The 7,164-nt window shown below is 44.5% G+C and overlaps 1 protein-coding gene across 1 annotated transcript in view; it reads right to left on the reverse strand.

The window, feature by feature from the left end:
* Positions 1-4,962, reverse strand: part of gli2b (GLI family zinc finger 2b) — a 105,671-nt gene extending 100,709 nt beyond the window's left edge. Inside the window, exon 1 of the mRNA XM_062527682.1 lies at positions 4,620-4,962. The gene's annotated coding sequence lies outside the window, so the exon portion shown is untranslated. The remainder of the gene's footprint in view (positions 1-4,619) is intronic.
* Between the last annotated feature and the right edge of the window lie 2,202 nt (positions 4,963-7,164).

Here is a 7,164-nt window from a genome sequence, read left to right on the forward strand (position 1 = left end):
TGTCATAAAATCTGCCATATTATAGTCATTTTTTGTTCCTTCTATTTCTGACTATTATTATTCATAGTGATATAAATTATATCTTTTCCGTCTCTGTATTCATATTTCACTAAGAACCTCCATATTATCCTTTGCTCCTTAGGGCTTCAATTTCCACATACAGACAGAAAACAGCTCAAACAGCATTCTCTATTTTACTACAACATGGTGTCTTTATTCTGTAATTTCTAAATCTGTACGATATCAATGGTGATAAAAAAAAATGAAGCATTAAACGCAATATAGCAGACAGTCGTACTCCATACATACAGTACGTGAACTGAACTGGGATCTGTCATGCCCTTCACGGGCTCCTGTCAGTAAACACAGAGCCCAGCTAGTAATGCTGCCTCCTACAGCACACGGATCACAGCCCCCATCGCCGTGTCCTGCACTCGCCTCTGCGTGTGTGTGGACGGGCGCCTAGCGGCTGGGAGCGCTTAATGCAAAGCGTCTCGCCCGCACGATTCTGTCAGAGCGCACAAAAACGTGACAGACAAGACACGGAAGTGCCCGGAAGTCTGTAAAAAAGCTGTGGTGTACTGTGACAGTGCAGTCTCCATGGTTTGTGTCTGTATGTGTTTGTGAATGTGTGTGTGTGGTGTGTGTGGTGGGGGGGGCTCATGGTGGGGGAGGTCTGGCCACAAAACACATCGCCTGAGGAACCCCCCCCCCCCCCCCCCCCCCCCCACCAGGAGTGGTGGAATTGCCATGTGGAGGATGTGAGAAAACAAAAATATTAGTGTTCTGTTGGTCTGAGTATGGCAGCAATTACAAGCGCCAACGGCCCAGGAGAGAGAGGGGGTGGGAGAGAGAGAGGGAGAGGGACAGAGAGAGAGAAAGAGAGAGCAAGAGAGGGAGAGAGACACAGAGAGAGAGAGAGGGAGAGGGACAGAGAGAGAGAGGGACAGAGAGAGCGAGAGAGAGGGACAGAGTGAGAGAGAGGAGAGAGAGCACATGAAGCCAGTGCTGTGGAGGGGAACATGAGGCAACAGCCGTGCAATAAGGAACCGCGCTCCCTCTGGCTCACAGCCGGCTCTGATCTGGCTCAGATCTGTTACAGAACCGGCAGCTCCGTGTGTGGGACAGGCCCTGTAAACACAGCAGGCTGCCCAGCCCAGTGGACCCAGCGGGCTTTCTGTGGGCTCGGACTTGAGGGGGGGGGGGGGGGGGGGGGGGGTGGATACAGTAGCAGTAACGTCACTGCACTGCACATTATAGAAATTATAATTTATATCCTGGCCCACGCATCCTAGCGACCCATTTTTTTCCGAAATTACTAATACTAATTTATTCCCTACACTGGACTATTTGAACTTTCTGATACTACAAATGACTTTACTCTACTGTAACTGACCCTAGGCAGATGGGTTGGGCCCTTGAGTCGTGGATCTGTCCGAGGTTTCTTCCTATATGTATCTCCAATTCTAGAGGGTTTTTCCTCGCCCCTGTTACTCATGGGCTCTCTCTGAATGTTTAACACTCTGTAAAGCGCCATGAGACATGTGTAATGTTTTGGCGCTCTATAAGTGAAATTAAATTCAATTAAATTAGTTTGGTAGGTTTAAAATGATAGTTATGCACAGACTCTAATTCATCCACCCGTTCATCCATCCAGCCGTGTGTTCCCAGTGAGGGGGTGGAGGAGGAGTGGAGATCCAGATCACTGTGTGTTTAGTGCTCCCTGTGTGCTGTGGAACCCCTGACGTGCCCATGTTCACTCTGACTCAGCCTGCCTGCTCCTCTCGCCTTTACACACACACACACACACACACGCGCGCGCACGCGCGCGCACGCACACACGAGATGGCCTAGTCCTCTCACCCGTGGATCTTTGCCACTCCAGAACCACACAGAATTTACACACACGCACACACACACACACAGTGGTCTAAACTTTTGCCTGTGGGTCCTTACGACTTGAGTACCACAACATTTACACATACACACACACAGCATTCTGCTCCTCTAGACTGTGGATCCTTGCGACTTTGCAGCATTTACACACACACACACACACACACACACACACACACACACACACACACACGGCAGTCTGCTCCTCTAGACTGTGGATCCTTGCGACTTTGCAGCATTTACACACACACAAACACACACACACACACACACACACATGGCGGCGGGCCCCTCCTCATCCTCAGCTTAGAAGCAGGAATTTCTTTTATGGTGAAAACACGGCTGGAGATCCTCTCCTCTCTGTGCCAGCACACTTAATTGGTGTGGTGCTCTGGCCCGATTGGTGAAGGACAGAGTGAGGGAGAGAGAGAGAGAAAGAGAGAGAGAGAGAGGCACAGAGAGAGAGGGAGGAAGGAAGAGAAAGAGGGAGGGAGGGCGGGAGCTGCTCTCTCTTGTTTTAACTTTTTGAATTCTCTCGGCAGGGGTGTTTTACTCAGTTCTTTCAGTAGATTCCAACTCCTCTCTCTTCTCTTCCCCTCTCATCTTCTCCCCTCTTCTCTTCCTCTCTCCTCTCCTCTTCTCGTCTCCTCTTATCATTGCTCTGTGGCGATCTACCACTTTTCATCCCCCTGTTTCATTTTCTCGAGGTTTCTCGCCTTTTTTAAAAATGTACCAAACTGTATCTGGTTCATCAAATTTACTTCCAGGATCAGGACAAAAATGAGTCTGTTGAATGATAACGGGCTGACCACAGAAGATGCACGTGAGTGTGTGTGAGTGAATGTGTTATTTTAATTTCTATGTGTGTGTGTGGATGTGTGTCAGGGTGAATGTGTGTGTGTGTGTGTGTGAGAGTAAGTGAGCAAGTGTGTGTGTGTGTGTGTGTGTGCGCACTAGTGTGTGCACTAGTGTGTGTGTGTGTGTGTGTGTGTGTGTGTTTGTGTGTGTGCATGCACTAGTGTGTGTGTGTGAGTGTGTGTGTGTGCCTGGTGGGTGGACGTGTGAAAAAGCCCAGTGGAAAAGGCTCTTGTGGAGATGAAAGTGACATGCCCGTCAGCAGGCCCCCTCAGCGCTGGCTGGGCGCAGCCCCCCGTCCAGTCTGAATAACCTGAATGGCCATCACTCCTTTGCTTCTTTTCACTGGCCTCGCGGTGTGACTGTTGGAACTCTTCATTCAACACAATAGCAAATGCACTAAAACTTTTTTCTTATGCTAATCGCACCCCGGCACCCCGAGGCTGCTCAATCGGGGCAAAAGAAGGGAAGAAAATACCACACTTCCCACCAAGATTTTTTTTCTTTTCTTATTCCCCTTTTTTTTCTTTTAAGGATTTAAATTGGCCAATTAGAACATTCCCCAATCCTTTCTCTTTCACATTTTTTTTATTCCTACTCCTGCTTGTCTGTGCTATTTCTAGGCATTTATCAAGCAAACACACCCTAACTCTTTCTCTCTCACACACACACACACACACACTCACACACACACGCGCACACACACACACATACACAGCAGCTCTATAAATGCTCACCCCTGGCTTGCTAGCTTCTCTCTTATGGAGTGCTCTGTCCTTAAAAAAAAGAGAGTGTTCTCCACAACACACAAAGCCAAAGTCTCCTCTGAGCGCGCTCAGATTGGGATCTTTGTCATTCATTGAGGGGATCTCAAGGGGAAATGCATACAGTAAATAGGAGCGGAGCTAAAGTCACATAAGTGCTGCTACCCCCCACCCCTCTCAGTTTACAGAGCAAGCACAAACACACACCTTGCTGAGCACAAGAGGTGACAAGTGACAGTATTAACACTGGCCTGCAAGCACATGGTATTTTTTATGGAGCTTTCTCAAGCACAAGGGGTGTCTGACAGACTTTTATCTCAAGTAGATCATAGCCTGTAAATTAGCTTTTTTTGACAAAGCGTTAAAAATGGTTTGGTCCTAATTTGGTTAATCTATACAATACAATATATATATATTGTAATGTTAATGTAATGATTTGGTTAATCTATACAATACAATATATCATGTAAAGTTTTGGAAACAAAGTATGGTATAAAGACTAATTCTGCATGTTCAGAAACGTCTAAAATTATGTAAATGCTCCACAAAAATCTGTTATTGTCTGCAGAGGCCGCTCACCTAACACAATGCAACAAAAAGAATGCTAGAAATTGTGCATATCATAACTGGAAAGGTGGGTAGCATTTTTGTTATTTAGGCCTATTTAATTTATTCCTTGAACGGCTAAATTTTGCAAGTGACAGCAAAAACTGTTGTAACACACTGGCGCCTTACATCTTTTTAATCAATCTTCTCACATATGGATCAAGTTTCAGGCGAAATATTTCAAATTCCAATGTCAACCCAGTTACAAGAACAAATGAGTTAAAAGTAATGCCAGAAGCGCAATAAGCATTAATGTCTAGCCTTTTTGCAAACTTTCCCACAATTTCGTATGAAAACATTCAACACATTAAATTTGCCGATAGGAAGTAGTGGTCTACACTTATCAGCATTTCCTTAATCGTGTGATTATATTTTTAATGGAACAGCGATAAACCTGATTTGTTTTGTTATTTAGAAAAATACGATGTTATCAAAACACAAGCCCTAAAACGCGCTAATGGCTGTTTACAAAAGTTTAAGATTGTTTGGGGCGCTTACCTTAGTGACGGTTTCAAGATTGGCGTGACCTTAGGTCTCTCCGTTTAGACCGTCCGGCGGATCCTCTCAGTGTCGCGCGCGTCGAGTCAACGATTTCTTCAGGAGAAACTTTGTCGCGCGGTGAAACACAAGAAACCGATTTTCCGGAACGTGATAAGAATAATCCATCTAAAAGTTAAACTGACATTGCAGCTAAGAGGGAAGAGTGAGCATTGCCACTCGCCACAACTTCACCCGTGCGGATCATTCAGAAAAAAGTTCAGCCAAGAGTTCGGTGCGTTTCGCTAACTTTCACAATCCATCACCTAATCAATGAGTCGAGTTGTGAAAACGAGCTTCGGGTCCAAACTGATAATCTCATTGCAGTTGAAACACCACTGGCGCGGTCGTAGAGGCAGGACAGTAGTTTTTATCTGTCGGTCCCTTCTCGGGCGAGCTGCATTGGGATCTCGGAGCTGATCTGCTTTCAATCCGTTCCCCCTCTTTCTCTCCCCTCTGCCTCTCGCTCCCCTTCTCTTCCCCTGTGACTTCAGCCATTTGCTACACCAGATGGGCCGGGCCAGCTTAACCCAACTACGAGGGAAAGGGAAAAGTTACATGAAGTTTCTTATTGTTTGAATAGCGTTTCTGATGAAATCGAAGTGGCTGACATTGCAGTCGCCCTGTCATGCAATGCTTTTTAGGGACATGTGATGGAATTCGTTAAAAAGTAAAATCTTTTAAGTTTATTTAGAATTGTGACTGAAATTTGGCTCATAATCATTGTTTGTATTTATTAATATACCAGTCTGTGCGTATCCTGCGCTTTACGCATTTTTATTATTTCTCCATCTGAAAATTAAAATAAAGAAATCAAATACTGACATGAATTTATTTTCGTTAATTTTGCTTATTTTCCTTTTCGTTCTTTTTAAAGGCTTATGTCCTATGTCAATTTTAAAAACACCGTTAGTCCAGCAACCATGCGTCTTCCCCAACATTACACACATTAAAACCGTCCAATGACTGTCATGGAAAAACATGTTGTCTATTGCCTGTTTTCATTTTATTTTATTTTATTACTAATAAATTGAATAATTATTTAATTATCCCCTTTCCTTATATTATATTCACTCTTTACCCCCCATTATTTGGATTTGGATGTTCATTACAGTCAGTGAACCGTGGAAAGTTGTTTAAAATGCAGCACATTTAGTCTATTTTTTCTTTATTATCAATTCTCAGGTAGACTTCAAACATAGGCTAATGGTGAGGCTAAGGTGACGATAATCCACTTAGGATAGGCTACTTGGTTAAAGAGGCCTTGAAAGAGTGAAGCCCAGTGTGAATGAGACCCCCGTCTAAAAATCATTCAGTTTCTTTACATTGATTTCTGTCAAACAACCATCCAGATGTAGGTTGTCTTTAAAGAAGAATATGACGGCATCCTTTGTGCTGTTGTGTGAAATGAAAATATGGCATTAGCCTACCTGTTAGTGGGCCTGTTAGCCTGCATCTATTGCAGATGTTAACACACTACGGCTCACGGCGCGGAGAGGGGATTTCACGCCAGACAGCGCCATCTCGTGGTGAAACAGGAATCACTTTGATCAGTAGTGTTGAAAACTCGAGCCGAGTGTCAAGTAGGCCTACATACTGAAGAAATAGGCTATGTCTGAATGTTTGAAGTAGGCCACGGGCACGGCAAATCCTCAGAATTTGAACTTGGAGGCAAATGTTCGACGAAAGGCGTTTTCATGAGGAGAAAAGCTACGGTGAGTTGCAGGATGCCATCCAGAAGACAAACAGGAGGCCTGGTGTGCCCTTTATGTCTGTTTGGTTTAAAAGGTTCGAACAAAAGTGCCGCGGTGTTGGCCTTGTTCTCGGGCCAGCTGGGTTTTAAAGCCGGAATTTTAACGAGCACTGGCGTCTCGTAGCCTACGTTCAAGAGCGAGAGAGAGGGAGGAGAAGGCTCTTAATCGCTTTTGGGCCGTTAAACGGCCTGACTAAAATCCAATGTCATTATAAAACTAATTGGTGATTTTCTGTTATGATCTCATATTCCCGTGGATTAGTGTGTGTGTGTGTGTGTGTGTGTGTGTGTGTGTGTGTGTGTGTGTGTGTGTGTGTGTGTGTGTGTGTGTGTGTGTGTTGGCCTGAATAGACCAGCTTAACGGGTACAATACTAATTGTTGTAAAGCATTTGTTGGAAATGAAAGCCAACAGCACCTCACCAGTTACACTGAACTGATCACTTCTGATCAGTCTTCTCAAGGGTTAGGACAGCCTCTTTACATTGTCACTTTGATCATTTTTATAATATTTCGTAAATATTGTATTTAACTTGAAAATAATTGTTTTAGGTAGACTCCAGCAACAGTAGGTCTAACCATGAAGACATCCATCCACAAAGTCCACGCCTGTTCTGCGGGGTAAGTGGTCACATCCAACTAGATAGGCCTACATAGTAAACAAACAACAAATGGAAAAGGTTAATATTTTAAGTTAACCTATTGACCTCAGAGCCCGATATCCTAGCCTACTGTGACGAAGAAAAGGGACAGGC

Source organism: Sardina pilchardus, chromosome 23 (genome assembly GCF_963854185.1).
Source record: "Sardina pilchardus chromosome 23, fSarPil1.1, whole genome shotgun sequence".
Lineage (NCBI taxonomy): Eukaryota > Metazoa > Chordata > Actinopteri > Clupeiformes > Clupeidae > Sardina > Sardina pilchardus.